Source organism: Spermophilus citellus (assembly GCF_964194105.1).
Source record: "Spermophilus citellus genome assembly, chromosome: 11".
Lineage (NCBI taxonomy): Eukaryota > Metazoa > Chordata > Mammalia > Rodentia > Sciuridae > Spermophilus > Spermophilus citellus.
In genome coordinates, this window is record NC_138192.1 from 48,855,382 (window position 1) to 48,875,700 (window position 20,319).

The 20,319-nt window shown below is 35.0% G+C and overlaps 1 protein-coding gene across 1 annotated transcript in view; it reads left to right on the forward strand.

The window, feature by feature from the left end:
* The window catches only part of ARHGAP15 (Rho GTPase activating protein 15), a 616,251-nt gene that overhangs the window by 7,566 nt on the left and 588,366 nt on the right, over nucleotides 1–20,319 (forward strand). The gene's annotated exons all lie outside the window — the stretch shown is intronic.

Below are 20,319 nucleotides of genomic sequence, written 5' to 3' on the forward strand. Positions count from 1 at the left end.
AGAAATTAATACCCCACAATATGTGACATTTTGATGACATTGAATTTTAGACAAAACTGCACTCACAAATTCACTCTCTGGTTGCAAAATAGGGAAATCATAGGAATATATGCAACAATATTGATTTGCACATATTTGAGTTAACTCAAAAAGGTTGAAGTGGTGGGAGATTCTACAGACTTTGATTAGGATGTTTTGGACCTAAAGGTGATTTTGTGCTGGAATTTATTATTAAGTATAATTTGAGGGAAAGAAAACCATAAGTCTCAAAACCAGAAAATATTAACAAAAATATGGAAAAAATAGCAAAAACTTTTATATTATATCTTATGTACAATTTCTTTTTCTTTCAAATTGTTGCTATTATTTACATGAACCCATTTTTGTTGCATTCCTAAATTTTATATTCATAAATCGCTGATTGGATATCTTGAGCTTTTAGTTAACAGCTGTATACTTTACAGGAATGAATTAGACATAGGAAAGGGGTAAATAAATGTCAAAATATCCTGAATTCAATCATTTTTTTTATCGCCTCCATTACTGTTACTGCAGAATTCTTTTGGGCTCTCCTCCCTGCTTCTACATTTCCACAGTAGTCAACTCTAAGGATTATCCAGAGTAAACTCTTCAGACTTAGACCATATAACTCTCCTAAGGCTTTCCAAATGATTTTTTCCTTATAATTCAAATTAAATCCAATCCCCTGTTTTGATTTGCAAGGCTCTTTGTATCTCATCATTTTGCTTTTGTTTTCCTTCATACCATTTTGGATATTATTTATTTATCAGATTGTTCAGTAGCTATTTTCACCTTAGAATATGTGGTCCATGAGAGTATTGACCTTGTCTACTTTTTTTAAACTACCAATTTCTTAGAACCTAGAACAGCAGTAGGCAAAATAATGAACAGTAATAAATATTTAGTGAAAGAATAAATGCTATAAAAGTTTCTATGGATTGTAGAAGCAGGGAAGGCTTTCTGGAGGTGTGTTGATTTCCCTGGGTCTACAATGTAGGACAATTTAGGAGAAGAAAAGCTACAAATACATTTCTAACAATTGGCATTATATCCTATACACACAAACACACACACTGTGTTTTAAGTAACAATGGTGAAAGGTTGAATAGTGCCCATTATATACTATGACACTTTCTGAAAATCATAAAACACAAACCACACTTGAAAACATATTGCCACAAACTGATGGAAAACATGAACCATCTCTAAGCCTTTACAGTTTAAGCTATTTTACTACATTGGTGGTATTAAATTCAATAATTTTGTGTTTATTTAGATTCATTTCCTAAAAACTTAGAGAACATTTTGTCTAGTCTCTACTGATTTATTTCCAAGCTTAGAGGAAAAAAGTTCTTTTTGAAAGAACTGTGACAGGTAACATGCTCAGGAAATTGAGTGCTGAGTCAAGGGAAACTTCTGTTTCTGTTCTTTTATCTTTCTGCTTTAGTTAATCTCCTATTGTATTTTTAGGGACTAGAAACTGAGCAGTGAAACCCAGATTCATGTTTCTGCTAGATGCACTGGGAGAATCAAGTAATCTGAGCCTTTGATTAATTCTGCTTATTTTTATTTTGAGAGCCCTCCTAAAAGAACTAGAATGTTGCAAGGGAAAATGGGTATTATTTACCCCAGTCATGTCTCCAACACTGTGGAAAGTGTTGTGGTGCTAGCAGAAATAAACAATTTTGCCATATTCTCGGGTACTTACAGTAGCATGATACATTCAGCAATACAAATATTAGAGTGGGATTGTTCATGATTATTATTGTGGCTATATTTTTCAATGTACATAATGGGTAAGGTATTTTGCACACCTAATAACATTTGTTATCCACCAAAATTATAAAAAGGGGTTAGTATTCCCATTTTCAAGTTAAGGAAGCAAAGGTTAACAGATTAAGTACCGAAACTTACAGAGAGCCATTTGGTAGGCTGGATCAGGATTTGTAGACAGATCTGGGGAGTGCAAAATCCACACTAGTTTCATTATATTATGCTACATTTTCTAAGGCTATTAAATGTCAGCAGTTAGGCAGTGTTGAGTTTCATTCATGAGGCCCTAGAGTCTGCAAGACTCTAAAAGAATCCTGCTTTGTTCAGTGTCTAAAACAATGCCATCAGTGGAAAACTTGTTGCTTGTTCTCTACATATATTGCCTTATGTAGAGGTGTTTAAAACCTGCGAGGAAGAAACATTTTTTGTCTTAGTTTCTGTCATATTGCAGGTACCAATTTCTATTTCTTTTTCTGTCTCTTTTGTTTCCTGTGTCTTTTCTTAACCCTTAAATTCTTCTTAAACCCACACTGTCCCCTATGGCAGCAATTAGCCACCAACAATTATTGAACACTCAAAGTATGGTTAGTCTGAATTGAGCATAAAATAGATAGCAGATTTCAAAGTCTTAATACAATTGAAGAAAATGTAAAATATCACATTAATAGTTTTGCATTAATTATATGCTAAAATTGTTGAATTTTGACATATTGGGCCAAATAAAATATGTTTTAAAGTTAATTTCACATAGCTCACTTTGCTCACACAATGTAGCTAATGGAAAATTTTTAATTACATATGTAACTCACATGACATACCTTTTTCCAAGACATTTTGATATTTTTATTCATTCTCATGATTTAAATGGAGTCCCTCAAATATCATCCTTAAATTTCCATCTTTGGCTTTGACCTCTTTCCCAAGATTGTTCCTTGTTTAGAATTATCACTTGGTATCTCATTCATGGTGTCTCATCTGAAGTTAATTTGAATATATCCCAAGTTAAGCCATAACTTCCCCCATGGAATTCTTTTAAGCCTGTTAAGTGTCCTTCTAAGGATCTTCCTCATCTTTCTAAGGTTGATATACCTGTATTCCTGAAGTCATCTACACGATTTGTGTTGAAATTGCTACGGATGTCTCCATTTCACTTATTATTACATTCAGTCAATTGCCATGTGTTAGTAACACCCACTCTTTTCTATTTTCATTTATTCATAACATCTATCAAGCCTTGTCTAGACTGTAGCAAAAGTCTCAATTGCTTTCATACTACTATTTCTTTCTCCTTTATCTTGCCTATTGCAAATGTATTTTATGTCTTTAGGGTGATGGTTGGGTTCAAGTTACTTAATAAAGTAAGAATGCCTGTCATCTATGTATAGTCAGTTCAGAGCTTTGTAAATGATATTGCATGTATCTTTTTACTTGATCATTCACTCAAGCCAGTGAGAAAAGCAGGATCATTTTTTAAAAAAGTATTAACATGTATTAATTATACACATTAATGGGGTTCAGTGTGATCTTTACATAGATGTACATAGCTTGTATAGATCAAATTGAACATAGGAGAAAGCAATGAAACATGAAGAAATTGAATTGTATGGGGGTATCTATTTGAAGTGTAAACACTAGAAAATCAGAAAAAACAAAGTTAAACCCTCAACTCTACCAGTTGCTAGATACATAAATTATTTTGGGCAGGTCACTTAATCTTTCAACCTGAGTTTCCTCATCTATAAAATGGGAAGTTTCCTCAGAAGGAATCAACAAAAATAATGTATGTAAAAAACTTTTCCTATTGTGTGGTATACAATAATTGCTTTTAAAAGATCAAATATAGTGGTGATAACAGCAGTAGCAGTAATTGTTTTATGTGGTTGTTTTGAATCAAACAGTGGCCATTTTCCACTTTTCTATGATATAAAAATCAGACTGGTATAATTTTAGTTTATCTCAATTCTAAGTATTATGATAAGATGATGGAACTCATGAAAGCAAATTCTTGCTATTAGTTTCATTTCCTCCATATAGCTATGTGGGAGACAGCAAAGAAGAACTCTTTTCTTGTTTGTTTACCAATTTTTGGTTGATATGGAAATTTGATACCAAGAAGTTATAAGATATGCCCTCATCAAAATACCCTTTAATTTTGAAAAATTCATATTCAGTACACAAAACAATTCCAAAAGTGGCAGGCAGCCACAACTCCAGGACCAGAAATTAAAATGAAACAAAGGAAATCTAAGATGAAAGGCAAGAGAGAAGGGTAGAATTCTCTTCACCCATTTTTATTCTAAATCTAATTTTTCTCTAGGTAGTAAGGTGGTAATGCAGATGGTTCATGAGGCACTTGTGCTGGGGTCCTAACAAAATGTGTCTGAGAAAGAAAAATAATAGAGAGAACTGAAAGATTTAGTATCTAGATTGTTGGCCATGTTAAGAAGTCTTTATCTTATTTTTCCCTGGGTATACTTAGTCTGAGAGCAATTATATAAGGTCATCTAAATAATGAGAGTGAGGTATGGAAGTAGGAAGTACAAGTCCTGACAAAATGCTGGGGTGGTAGCTGGTGCTGACTTTGGAGAGCCCTGGGTCCTATGGCTACTTGGCAGCAGGCTCTAGGTAAGCAGTCTGGCTTTGTAAGATGGATTAGCAAATGGTTGGTTGGATCAGGCTGGGAAACCATCTTGACAGTGGTTGAATCAGTGTGAGATACCACTAGCCAGCATGGCCACATGGGGCATGGATGGGGAAGGTGAGATGTTGTGATTATTCTGGTCCCCCTGACCCTGATGGGCTATAGCCCAGGTCCATCTGGTTGCTCTAGGTGTGGACAAGTAGAGATAAAACATGGAATCCAATGGCACTGGGATTGACAGGGATCCTCATCATTCCATCATTTTGGGAAACTTTAGTTTGAAATGCTCATGATACTGGGGGAGTTTCAGACAGACAACAAGAATCTATAATGTTTGAGGTACAATATGGACAACAACACTGACAAATATAGTGTCTGACTTTAAGGAATTCACAGAAGGGACACATGGCTCAAATAGAGAAGAGAAAACAATGTGAGTCAGGATATCAATATCTGCCAAAATATAATAGGAACATCAAAGTAGGCTAGAGCAGAGAAATGGGAGAAAGGAGAACTTGCTTAATAATAGCAAAGATCACAGTATAGTATCCTGCTCTTTGTAGCTGAGATTCTATTGAGAAAATGGAAGAATTGAATGGTAGAATAAACTAAACATTCTATCAATAAACCTCTTTCTAAAGCAGTGGTACTAACACAGTCTCTTGGTTCTGCTCTTCATTTGCAATCTCATCATCCTGTATTTAAGAAGAGCTAAATATTGAAAACTGTATTGACATAATAACAACAGAAACCCCACTCAACACACAATTCAGAGAAGCAATGCTCCTATATGCTACTTAGGTCAGAGATCACTGTCACTAATGCCTCCACACTAGTCAGGATATCTATGCAAGAGAAATGGGCAAGAGAGGACCTAGGGACCAGAGAAAACCTGGTCTAAATGACAGAAATGTGGCCTACCTCTAACTGTTACCAGGCGCTTCTGAACTGGTGTGCTACATCTAATGATTTTTTAAGAGAGGAAACGTAGACACCTTTTTCCGAAATTTCTTGCTTTCTTTCTTTTAAGCAACAGCCCTCCTTCTTCAATTGGAAATTGATTCAAAACATTCCAAAACATTGTTCAGGCCCAACAACATATGTCTGTGGGTTGAATTTGGTTGGCAGTCTGCCGATTTTCCACCTCTTCTTGAATTTATAGCTGCTCCTAAGAAAGCAGGAGCAGAGTGCCATGATTAGAGAGAACAAGAGTCCTCCAAATAACTTCTGTATATCCAATAAATCCTAATAAATGTTTACAGACTGACTAAAGCATTCAATTATTCTGTGTAAAGACATCCATTTATGTATAGCTTTTCATTTAAGTCTTTGTTTTGTCTGTCTAGCTTTCATGACTGAGTTCATTTTCCTAACTAGAAAGAATAAATTTTCTTCTGCTGCCAGCCCTCCCCAAAGCATTTTTTAAATCATTAAAATGTGTCTCCAAAAGTTTAAGTTTACTAAGTAATAGCGAATATATTACTTTTTATTTCAACTTATATTTTTGAATCACATGATGTATTTTATGGACCAGATATCTATACTTGTATGGGTGCACCATTATGGAGTACATAAAAGGGTGATTTATATGCCTTTGGTAAAAATAACGATAGCGACAACCATTCAAAAACACTTACACATAAGCATGCTCACACATACATCAACATACTCTTGTACATGAAATTCACCAGAGCACAAGATGGGGAAATGTAGTCTGGGTGTGGTTGTGAAACCTGGTTCATTATACATGCTATCTATTCAGAGAAGAGATTCTCTTAAGTCTCAGAAGTAGTCATGACAAAGGATATATGCAAATAAAGGCAAGACAGAAGGGAAAAATACTTCTTAATAATTTAAATAAGATAATACTGATAACTATTTTTTGTGGATAAATTTTATTTTATTTTTAATTTTTAATTGTTTTTATTTTTTAAATACATGACAGTAGAATGCATCACAATTCTTATTATAATATAGAACACAACTTTTTATATCTCTGTATATAAAGTATGTTCACACCAATTCATGTCTTCATACATGTACATCCTGATAACTATTTAAGACTTTTTATATTTATGCATTCACTTTTACCTTCAATGTGCCCCCCCCAAAAAAAAATTCCCATATTTTACTTTGTGAAGAGCCTAACTTAAGACAGAATTGTCTTCAGTGATTCAAATTACAATAGCACTCAATTAGCTGGAACATAGGTATTTAACACATCTAACCATCATCTCTTCTATTTTCTATCTTGAGGCTAGAAGGCTGAGGAAGTAGTTCAGTGGTAGAGCATGTGCTTAACCATGTGTGAGGCCCTGGGTTGGATCCCCAGGACCACAAAGAAAAAAGGGTGGGGTGGGAAGTGAGAAAGTTATTAGTAACAATATAACAATGGAGATATTTGAAAATAACTTATAAAAATCTTAATAAAAAGTTCATCTTCTTTGAGGACACTGAAGAAAATTCAAACTGGTTTAAGTGAAGGATCTAGCCTCCCAAATAACTCCTGGATTAAGATCCTGATAATGCAGATGAAGCACTTTAAGAGACTTAAAAGCATGAAGAGAGCATTCAGTTATTATTACCTACAAACAATAGGATACATTTTTAGGATACAAAGAACAATATACAATATAGTAGAGAATCTTCAAAGAGAAGGAATACAAAACCAGTCAAAAGCTCTCAATTTAAGTAAGGCAGACTGGAAGATAAGTTTTCATTACTTTGAGACTCTTAGCTTCTTGAAAGAATGATTGCATAAACATTATTTTGTATAATTTCTTGTCCTCAAATCAAACTTCCTCTGGACTTTAATAAGGAGAACTGGGGCTGGAGTTGTAGTTCTGTGGTAGAGTGCTTGCCTAGCATGTGTGAGGCACTGTGTTCAGTCCTCAGCACCACATAAAAATAAGTAAATAAAATAAAGGTATTGTGTCCATTTACAACTAAAAGAATTTTAAAAAAATAAGGACATAAGGAGAATTGCTTTCCAGGTGTTTAAGTGGATGTTATTTTATTCACAGTTACCAAATGTATGATATAAACAACAAAAAAAGTAAAAAAGCACTCATACTAAAAGTGGTATGATAGATTATTGTGGTAAGACCATGATTATTTTGGAGCAATATATAGGACAAGATGTTTGTTGTGATAGCTAAACATCATATTTTAATTAATCTTAAGTAGGATATCTTCAATATCATTTTCATGTACCTATCTGTCTGTGTATCTATTCACTTAGCTGCTTAACTACTTGCTTACTTACCTTTCACTATTCCCAACAAAAACGTATGCCTTTCTGTTCCTACCAGCACATTCTAAAGTAATGCCTCCTTCACAGAAAACTTAATTAGAGCAGCAATGTGAACAAAAGGAACCTAGTAGAGATGGACATTAAAAAATTAGACTCTGGGGCTGGAAATATAACTAAGGTGTAGGTCATGTGCTTAGCATGTATGAAGCCTTGGGCTAGATCCCCAGTACCACCAAACACAGGAGGAAAAGAAGAGAAAGAAAGCATAAAGTAATTAATTAGCAACAATTTTAGAACAGTGGAGATATCTAAAAACAAACTATATAAACTATAAAAATCACTTAAGGAAAACCAGGATTCATCTGAGTTACTGAGAGGTGATGGTCAAACATGTCGTTTCTCAGGCCACCCTCAGTCTTACTGATCTAATGTATCTGTGGAAGGTGATTGATAAGTCTCATACTTTGGCCATTTAGAATCTCTGCTATAGGGCTTTCTTCCTTCTCACAGCCAGTCATGCACTCATTTTCAATGGAATTTGAGTTATTTCTGTTCTTCACTCCCAGAAGTCCTAATAGCATATAGTAATCTCTAATTTCAGTGAAATGAGAATTTGTTGTTTCAATAATAAACTATAACAAGTGACCCTGGCTTTTGGTCTGGCTCATGTGCACATCAAGTTCATTCTTAATTTATTTACAAGTCCCAGCACTTCAGTAGGCCTCTTCTTCCTCATTGGGCATTTAATGCTTTGTCTCTGACTACAACTTCTTCTGTTGATAACCTGGTTATTTGTTATCTCATTCTACTTGCTAAGATTGAGGCCTGACCTTTCCATCATTAATGTCCCTTGTAGCTATTTACATAGAACAAATAGCCAGCATTGAGAACTCTGCAACAAATCTCCTAGTTGTCAGCAATTTCAAAACCTGAACTTCTCAGTATAACTGCTCCCAGATGACCACCTGTTTCTGCCTACCTGTTAGATAACTCTTCCTACTCGATTTTAATTTTCAGTTGCCAATATTTACTCTGATTGTAACCAGAGATCTATGCAATCATTGGACACAATTGGTACCTTTCACATTGCCTGTCTTGTCACCACTTGTGGCTAGGCAACCTCTCTAGCAACTGGTCACTTCAGATGGAGAGCCAGTTAGTGGTCCTTTCCACCTTGAAACAACAGCAAAAGTGACAGGTCCTTAAAACTTAAAAAAATATATGAATGAATTAATAATATTGAAAGAAAGCAATCCCTACCTCAGACCAAACACAAAATTATTTCTAGTTGAATCACAGTTCTAAAATTAAAGGTACATTCATACACTGCTGGTCGGACTGCAATTGGTACAGCCAATAGGGAAAGCAGTATGGAAATTCCTTGGAAATCTGGGAATGGAACTACCATTTGACCCAGCTAGCCCTCTCCTTCGACTGTATCCAAAGGATTTAAATATAGCATACTACAGGGACACAGCCACATCAATGTTTATAGCAGCACAATTCACAATAGCTAAACTGTGGAGCCAACCTAGATGCCCTTCAGTGGATGAATAGATTAAAAAATGTGGTATATATACTTAATGGAATTTTATTCAGCAATAAAAGAGAATAAAATCATGGCATTTGCAAGTAAATGGATGGTGCTGGAGAAGATAATGGTAAGTGAAGTTAGCCAACCCCCAAAAAACAAATGCTGAATGTTTTCTCTGATATAAGGAGGCTGACTTATAGTGGGGTAGGGAGGGGGAATATGGGAGGAATAGATGAATTCTAGATAGGGAAGAGGGGAGGAAGGAAAAAGGAAGATGCAGGGGATTAGCAAGGATGGTGGAATGTGATGGACATCATTATGCAAAGTACAGGTCTGAAGACATGAATTGGGTGTCAACCTATTGTGGTATATATGTGTAATAAGAATTGTAATGCCAAAAAGTATGTGCATAAAGACATGAATTGGGGTGAGAATACTTTATATACAAAGATATGAAAAATTGTGCTCTGTATGTGTAATAAGAATTGTAAACCATTCCACTGTCGTGTATTTTAAAAATAAAATCAATAATAAAAAAAGTTGAAATAGCAAGTAATTTAGAGGACAATATGGGAATAAGTCTTTATAGCCTTGAATATTACATAGGTGTTTATTTTTTTCTTTTCTATATTTTTATTGGTGCATCATAATTGTGTATAATGTTGGAATTTGTTTTTACATATTTATACATGCACACAAACTAACATTATATTTGGGTCAGTATTATTCCCAAATATTTCCCTTTTCCCACCTCTTTTCTCTCCCCCTGCTCCTTGTCCTCTACTTCACTGATCCATGATACCCACCCTACCACCTTGCTTTTCCTTTTTTTCTTTGTACCTTCCACATATAAGAGAAAACATATGACACTTAACATTCTGAGTTTGACTTATTTTGCTTAACATAATGTCCTCAGGTTCCATCTATTTTTCTGAAAATGACATAATTTCATTCTTCTTTATGACTAAATAAAACCCCATATTGTATATGTACCACATCTTCATTATCTCTTCATCCATTGACAGACACCTAGGTTGGTTCCATAGTTTATCTATTGTGAATTGTGCTACTGTAAACATGGATATTCATTATCACTATAGTGTGCTGACTTTAATTCTTTAGGATAAATACCAAGAAGTGGTGTAGCTGGATCATATGGTGATTTAATTCCTCATCTTCTGAGGAACCGCCATACTGATTTTCATAGTGGGTATGCTAATTTATAATTCATCCAAAGTGTTTCCTTTCCTCTAAATGTCTCCAAAGTTAATCAGTATTTGTATTCTTGATGCCTGCCATTTTAGCTGGAGTAAAATGACATCTCTATATAATTTTGATTTGCATTTCAGGCAGATATTTCTTTAGAAAACAAAAAGTAATCATAAAGGAAATGAATGATATAGTAAACAATATAAAAATTAAGAAATTCTATTTACAAAGATATATCAAGAGAGAAAAAGCAACCCCCAAGTTGGAAAAGACAATTATTGCAACATATGCATTAAAAATAACTTGCATCTGGAAGACTCCTAAAAACTAAGAAGGGCAGACAATCTAATAGGAAAAAGTCTTGTATATGCACTTTGCAAGAAAATACTGCATAGTTGTCATCTATACAAATAAAAGTTTGAATAAAATAAGCCCTGCAAGTACATAGTTTATTTTTCCATTTATATAAAGTTAAAAAAATAGGCATAACTAAGACGACAGACTAATGGTATCACTTGGTGGTGTGAGCAGAGGCTTCTGGAGTGCTGACAGCATTGTGCTTCTTGGCTTGGCTATTATTACATTAGTGTGTTCAGTTTGTAATGGTTAATTTAAATTTTTGCACAAACACAGGCATGTACCTGCATGCCAACACATCCCCACACAAGCTATTTAAAATATCTTATTCATAAATAATTGAGCATGAAATAACAATTTTAAATATATCAAAAAAGTTATTGTGAAAATTTATATGTAAATGTGTCATCATTGTTCTTCACAACAATGGACTCTTAACATTATTCTTTGATACTCAGACAGGCCCTCTTGGCACTAAAAATTCAATTCAATCAATTCAGAGTTTAGAGAAATCAGCATTAGGGAAACAGTAATAGATACCATTACAAACTTCTCTAAATGAAACAAATGTTAGCCATATTTGACCATGCTAATTACTGAATTCTATTAATTATTGAGAAGCCCTAATTATGAAATATGCAACTTCCCTTTATTTGAACCTGGGGCAGGCCAAGATAGAGATAGGACCTATTGTACTTGCAACCAATGGGTGATTAGATTTAATCTGCTTGATAACAGGACTCTGCCACTGAGTCAAGCCTTTTGGAAAAAAAAATCACCATAGAACAAGAAATTCCAAGAAAACAATACAATTTTTAGTTTAAACATTTGTACTTGTTCATGTACAACAAAGACCAAAGAATTAGGCCTGACCCAGGCCCGATCTTGAGATGCTGTTTGTTTTGCCAGTGTTTTGTAATGCTGTGGCTGCCAAGCAGCTTGTTCTACAGCTGATGTTTCTCCTTAAGTGACATTTTATCATCACTGCCCTAAGATAGTCACCCTGTTTTTCCTTAATTGATACTTGTATGCAAGTGACAGAAAACGGCTCAGCATTTCTTGCTAGATTAGGTCAAAACTGACAGGAAACAGAGAGAAGATTGCATTACTTACGCCCCTTACAGTTCTCCCCTGAATTTAAGGAGATTACTATTTCATAAAATTTCTTGTGCTCCCTAAATGTAATTACAAGGGCACAGACATTCTGTTCCTGTTTGTTTTTCAGTGTTTTCCTACCTGCCTGATCATCAGAGGGGAATTTAGAAGCAGTTCCACTAATCTTAACTTCATTTGTCTTTTATCTTCTTAATTATTAGATGCAGTTGCACCCTGGTACCTTTTATCTTAAATATGTTGTCACTCTTTTCACTTCTTTATCTTTTTCTTCATGGGATTGGTGATGAGAAACAATCAACACATACCTGGATGTTCAAAGTGAGGTTTCTAAAATTCTAGAATATGTTTCCATATCACAGGGTGCTGTTATTGTAAGATTAGTATTTAGAAATGAATGCAGTGACATTTATTATGGATTATATTTATTTCCCATGAACAGGGTAATATTCATTATGCAGCCTCAGTCATTGGAAATCCATTCTTATGGATCATTTTTCACCAAATCTTTTGAAAAGGGATTATCCCTTAAAGAAGGTCCTCAAATTTCTCTGGGAGCTATAACATAAATCCCAATTCCTTAATAAGAACCACAAGGCTTTTCTAATCCAGCCCTAATAAACAATCTTTCCCTAAGTTTCCTACCTAGCTAAATGCCATTATATCATGTGATATAGAAAGTCACTCATGTTTTCCTTAATTGTGATAACCTTGTCCTGTGCTGCTCTTCTTATCTCTTCTCTGCCTATTGGAGTCCTAGTTATCATAGAACATCTAGAACTAACATCACCTCTACATCTTTAGACCTAATGTCACTTTCCCTGTGCCCAGGGCCTTTCCCCATTCATCTTTATCTGTTTTCATAGTAGACAATCCTGCTTGTGTTTAACTCTACCACAGGATTCTTAAAGATTTTTGTAGACCCTGTGGGATGTCATAAGTCTATTTTTCAGTGTAGAGGCTCTATAAATATTTGAAATGTAAAATCAGCTGTTTTGCTTGCAATAGAATGGAGTTTAAAAGGCTATGGTGCCCAGAGAATCAGGGGTGGCAACAGGTTATCAAGAGCTAAGGAAGATCAAGGTTGTCTACCACACAAATTTGCAGGGACTTCTACATTCAAAATATAATTTACTTGTCATTTTCACCATTTAGGTGCAATGACAATAACTGTATTGCAGTTTATCCATGCAGCTGACTTGCCAGACTTTATCAGCAAATGCAGCCTATCCCCCAGATCCCCTGATATAAGTTAAATAAATGCAAAGCCTTATTATCACATTTCCTATATATAACACCTGCCCAGTCAAAGACAATGTTACCCAGTGGGGTGGCTATGGTCAAATTCCTTTACTGTGATCTTCTTTTCTCATTATATTTGACATTTTTGAAACTGGGTTTTATTGTACGCTCTCAGCTTATGGAAGTGGTCTGGGGAAATTAGACTTAATAGAGATGTAGAAGCCACAGGGAGAAAAAGAAAAGGAAAGTGAGCTGGAAGGAAACTGAAATTAAAATGTTATTTTGGTAAATGGCTGCTGTGGTGGAGACGGCAAACAATTGCAAAGCAAGTTAATTACTGACCTGTCAGGAAAGCGTGACACGAAGGTTGTGCCACATATTACTGGAGCTACCACAGCCACAAGTCATTTCCACAAGGGAACAAACAGACTCTGCTCTACCACAGATCAACATAAGATCTTTCCAGGGGATTGAAATGAATTTCTCTGAGAAATAATATTTGTCTGTGGAGTTTCCATGAACCCTTAGCAGACTTGGAGAATGAGCCCTGCCCACACATGCAGAGACAGGAATGGGATCACATTGCATGGATGTGTGTCATATTTAGAGAGAGGACCTAAGGCTCTTGGGGGTTGGGGCAACCATGTGACTCTTGTGCTACAGTGAAAACCTGAAATAATTCCCTTAAAAGTGGAATTCTCTGGGGGTACCCTCAACACTTGCCTCCAATATAGTTTTCCTTACAAAGCCCATGTCATGTAAGAGAGTTTTTCTAGTTGGATTAAAAATATCAAGTACCTAAAGAAATCTGAATCTCAAGTGAGACAAAACAAATAAACCTCCTAAAATCTAAGACAGTGAAAAATGTGCTCATTTTTTTTGCGAGGGGAATTTTTTTTTTTGTAATGAAAAAGAAACATGAAGGTTATTCTGAAATGGAAATATGGAATTTTTACATTTTTAAAGCTTATACAAATCTCTAAAAACACTTTATATTGGTCTCATAATATATGAAAGGCACTGCTTCTTTCTGCCTTTGACATATTGTAAAATATCCATAGTTCATTGAACCTTGAAAATATTGTCAAGGATAAGTTATACATGTTTTTAAAATAAGAAATAAACTTACTCATTGACACTTTTTGTTAGGCTACATATACCGGTATTAACTAGTTTCCATATTTGTTTTTCATTTATATATTCAACAAACATTAATTAAGTCTCTGTTATTTTGTTAAACAGCACAGGAATGCTATAAATGATTAAATAGAAAGACTTCCATGATCATTTCATCACCCTGATCTCTGCCAGATTTTCTTTGAAATTCTTTGTATCTTATATTTCTCTGAATAGTTTCCACTTAACTTTGGAGTCTATAACAAAACCAAGGATATCTGGGCCTTCAGGCTCTGGGTGCTGTCCTGGGACTACTTCGAGCAGGCTGTGGCAGCTTGGGGAAGCAGCTCTATATTTCTGAGCCTCAGTTTTCTCTGTTTGAACCAGGAAATTATATCATACTGCCTATTTATTTTTTCTTAACTCAAAAATTTCTCAATACACTTTGACTTTTAATGCTGCTGATGAAAAAGAGATGTCAAAAATAGACTTTCAAACTCAGAGGGGCAAGCTGTGGAGCCTTAGTGCAATTAACAGAGTGCAACAAATAATTGATAGAACAGCTATGAAATTTATGATTAGTTGGAATATCATGTTCACTCCTATTTGTGCATTTACAGTGTGACTGTGGAAATGGAGCCCAGAATACCACTGAACCAAATCTATCGCAGAGCCAAAGTTTGTGTGGCTCTAATGCTGTGCCTCTCATAACTGCTTCCTGTTTTTAAAACAGGATTGAAAGTGGAACTAGTGCAATATTGCAGGCTATTCTTACTCTTCTCTGAGTACATATAAAATCAGGAAGTCTAGAGAAACAGTGAAGCGAGGCTTAAGTGATTTACATTTCAATTTCTAACTCAGACATTTTGTTTTTGGAGTGTTTTTAAAATCAATGTTTATTTTAGGCACATGCAAAATAAGTGAATTCTTCAATATTTTCATTAGTCATTCATCAATATTCTGAGTCTCTCCTGTAAGAATATAAACATACAAGGCATCAATTTTTTGATGGTATTTACCAAAAACAATAATGATGATGATGAATGTATGACATGTTCTAGAGAGAACAGGAGGGAATACTGAATAGGCAGACAGATCTAATAAAATTTAAAGTTGATATAACTTGAACAATATACCCCATGTTACCAAGTTGCATAAAGGTAAGTATAAACATATATTAATTTTACAATCCACTTTACTAACCCTAGAAAACTGAGGGTCAGTGAGGAATGTGGCTGAAACAACAGCATATGATTTAATATTTTGTGAATATTTTTGATAAATACAGAAACACTCTAAAGACTCACAGAATTGGAGCTTTTCTTTCCCTTTTGTGTATAGCCTGAAATTGATACAGAAGCATAGCCATTCCTAGGAGTTGGAAGCTAAATCAAAATGGACTCTGGGTGTGAGAGTTTCTTCTGAGTCAATATTGAGCAGGCTCTGCTATGGGGTATGTTTCCTATGAATTTATTTCATGAAACTCAAATATAAGATCACTGTGTCAGGAATACCACATCACCCAATCTCAGGAGGCATCATTTTCTAGAATGCAGTGCTAATATTCATTCCCCAGTCACACATGCTGCCTAGCATTACTTAAGGGCATTAACAGAGTGAACTCATAGACACTCTTCTACTTTGAGAACTTTCTTCCATGTACCCAAGAGAGTTTCCAGTTTGAGATTCAGGTAAATTTTTCCTTGAGAGTTAAGCAGACATCTGATTAATCTTTTATAACATTGAGTTAAGTTGTCAAATCAGTATGATTACGTCTATGTAACTCATGGATAAGATGGGTATTTTTAAAGGATACAGATAAGGAATGGATGATGGAAATTTCAGAAATTTCATCTGTGTAGATGAGATGAAGCCCAAATGAGTGGGGCTTTGGCAGCCGATATGGAAAGGGACTACAAGGGGCCTGGTAGAGGAAAGAGAGGGTTAGGATTTAGACAGCAAGAAACTGAGAAGTGTAGAGAAAGGGCTCCATGTAGGATTCAAATACAACATGCAAAATATGGCACAGAAATAGCCCTATCTACTTAGTATGAAAGGTTCATAATAGAATGAATGAGAATAAGTTGTCTCTAAACCCACAAGTACAGTAGTCACAAGTGCCATAGCCACTAGTATAGCTTTACTTCTAATATTATCACATTTCCATCCTCCTTTATCTTCTCTCTGTCCTCCTGAATCTCCCTCTATCCTGCAGTAGAGTTTTGCTTCTCCATAAATTTAATGAGATATGTGTACATTATGCCAAGGAGAGCCATCTTCCTATATTATCTCCCTTAGAAGTCCAGTTTAGAGTACCAATTTCTCATAGCACCAGTTGGATTACAAGTAGGGTGTTTTCAATCAGTCCTTTAGCTAGAAGGGGCAAGCAGGAGGACCAAACTCACCCACACAGAGTCCAAAGCATGTGCTCCATGAATTCCATCAGCTCATTCTTCCTTAACTTCCCTCTTACATAATTTTTCCTTTATGACATTTTCATAGCTAGCTTATAATAAATACCACAGGCAATGGCACTCCTTTGCATTGTCAAGCCTTCTACCCCAAATGCCCCACCTGTCCTGACTTAGCTCCAGTATGATCTGATCTTCTCCTGTAGACTTTAGATTTTCTCTCTCTTTACTTCCCAGTTCCACCTGAGTTGGATGCCATGGCTCCTCTTCTCATCTGGGCACAATTTTATTCTCATTTAATTTTGATTTGTTTCTCTGTTGCCCTCAGCAAATTCAAGGGCATTTGGTTAAAAAAAGAGATGATTTTTCAAATGCTAAGATAGTAGTATCTGATGGTGCCTGCCACTTAGGATAATTTTAATAAATATTGAAGGAGTAAATTTTTTTCTGTTGATTGGACTCTTCATGAAGGGGTTTTGTGTCATTTTTCTTAATTTTTGCAGAGCAATATAATGCTCTGTAAAAATTAGAAACCTGCAAATATTAAAAAAAACATAAGAACAATTATGAAGGAGTATCAAGTGAATGGCATTGTAGAACAAAATACAGTAGTTTCCCCTTATCTTTGGTTTTGCTTTCTGTGCTTTCAGTTATGCACAGTCAATCATGGTCTGAAAATATTAAATGGAAAATTCCAGAAATAAACAATTTTCAATTGTGTGCTGCTCAGACAGCATGATGAAATTTTATGTTGCTCACTCTGTCTTCTCCACTAATGGGATTCCTCCTTTGATCCAGTGTCTCTTTACTCTTTATGCTACTTTCCCATTAGTTGCTTAGAGCCACCTCTGTTATCACATCAACTACTGCAGTATTATAGTGTACAAGCAAGCCTTGTGTAGTTGCCAAATGCTACATCACAATATCTATGCCATTTACCTTGCTTCCTCTCATCACCCTGGACAACTGTGTCATCCCATATAATCACAAGAAAAAATGGTGAGTATAGTACAACAACAAAGTCTGAGAGAAACTATAAATGCATAACTTTTATTATAATATATTATAATTGTAATCATTCAGTATGTCCACTGTATAAATTACCTTTATCATAGTTATGTACATTCAGGAAAAAGCTTAGAACACATAGGGTTCAGTACTATCCACAGTTTCAGGCATCCACTGCTTGAATGTATCCCTGCAGACCAGTGGAGACGATGTACTATGTGTGGAAAGTGAATAAAAAGAAGAAACAGTGCAGTGGGATATCAGCTAAATGTGAGAATGAGGTCAGATAGAAAAGGAAATCATGGCTAGAGGAAAGAGTGAGGAGGATAAGAAAAATAACATTGACACTGTGGTGGGCAGAGAAATCATCCTGACAGAAAGTTCTGAAAAAGGAAGATCTTTCTGCAGCCTGTCCCCAAGAACACAGTCAGGAAAGCCAGATAAGAGGCTTTGTAAGTAATCCTGCCTTTTAACAGTAACACATCACCAAGCAAATTACAGGGCTGATCATAGAATCAATACAAGAAAGCAAATATTTGACACTGAAATTTGTTCAGAGGAAGAGGAAGCAACATGTCCTATAAATGGCACATGCCCTGGGTATGTAAATATGGTGGCTTGATGCTCTTGGTCAGAAGATAGTGGCTTCAGCCCGAGCGAGTACCTCTAATATTATAAAAACACCACACTTAGAGTTTGAATGTATTGGGTCATATGGAAGATAAAGTCTTGAATGCACTCAGAAGAGAGCCCAAATTTTTCTATTAAAAAAAAAAAACTTTTCTAGAATAAATTAAAATTTTATATTTGTTACTTCATATTTTTATTCAATACTTTTAAAAAAAATCTCTTTTATACTCAATTAGGTAGACTTTATATCACTCATTTAAGCACATAAAACTGAAAGTAAGAGCAAAATAAATTGGTTAAGGAATTCCTAAAACAATTTTCCTGTAAACAGTTTTGTAAATTGTAACTGAATACTATAAAGTGCAAGTATTCAAAGTGTACAAATTGCTCATTTTAATGTATGCATATGCTGGGAAACCACTACAATTAAGATAATGGATATATTTATTACCCCTGAACATTTTCTTGGATTTAAGGTAATCCATCCTTGCCTCTGCCCTATCCCTGAGCAATCACTGGTCAGCCTTCTCACATGCTAGTGTATTTATTTTAGAATACTATGTAAGTACAGAATAAATATTTTCCTTTTTTTTCCATTTCCTTCTTCGGACTGCCTTTATTCACTCTTCAGAATGAGTTTGCATTTCTCCATGTGGTTTGTATGCATCAATAATCATTTTTATTGTTTATAGTTTTCACTATATAGATAGCCTAGAATTTGTCTCTCTGGGTAGCCTTTTTGAAATTATGATACATGCATGTATATCTCTTTCTTAAAAGTGTCCCTAGGGAATTAGTCTGTCCATTATTAGTCTGTGCATTGTAGCCTTTTTGAAATTATGATACATGCATGTATATCTCTTTCTTAAAAGTGTCCCTAGGGAATTAGTCTGTCCATTATTAGTCTGTGCATTCCTCATTTCTCACCTCTGTAAATGTATGGGTTGAATGTCTATTTTATAGATGTTTTATGATAATTAAACCATTGAACACATTGCTTAGCATATAGTAACTAATAAACATTAACTTATTTTCTAAGTTTCCATTCAACTGCCTGATGGTATTAATTATAACACTTTCCTTCTATTAAAATACTTTCTTTCTGTTTATTTTAGTGTCTAATTACCTTGACCATTACAACAATTCTTGCCTTATATTTCATTAAACAAAAATAGGGCTACCAGTATGGTTGTCTTCTTAAATTATGATCATTCTTTTGGTTTCTATTGTCCTCTGTAACTGACTAATCACTTTTTGCCCAATGCTGTACACAGGTGCTCAGTTAGAACACAAAGTCTATATAGGCAAGACTTAGAGCCAACAATCAGGAAAGATGAATGTCCACTTCTAGTAATTATCAGCTGTGGTTTCATTGCAAATTTTGTGTTTTAGTGAGATGATGTGTCCACTTGAGGAATTTTAGGGGAGGGACGATAGTTGGAGAGGACCCTGGATGTGAGGAAGCAGCTAGAGCTCTTCTTCTAGTGCTGCCACAGTGGAGTTCCCTTTGTTTTCTTTTGTAAATCATATTTTCCTCACTGCTGCTCATTTAAAGTGTGCCCACACTGAATTTTTTTGCCTAAATCATACTCCTTCTATTACATATACTATTATATATTTAAATATACATATAAAAATATAACAGTGTTGTATGTAAATATACACCAGTGTTGATTTTTCTTTCTCTTCATATTCTTCATGTTATGCCCCACTAAGCTAGCAAATCTATTTCAGGTGGCAGGTGGCAGTGGATGAAGGAATTTAAATTTCCCCTGTGAATGTTGGAAGTGGAAGTGGGGGCTGTGAGATCTCTTTGTTTTGCTCTGACACCAATTCTAGTCTCTTACATTTGACCTGATTTATACATGTTTTGATTCAACAAAAGAAATGGTGCTTGTGGTAATGCCTGTGCGTAAAGTGGGTAACAGACAAGTGAAATTATGAATGAGAAGAGAAAATGTCCTCAAGGTGATTAGTGGACACCATGGTTTCTATATAGAAGGATGAGTAT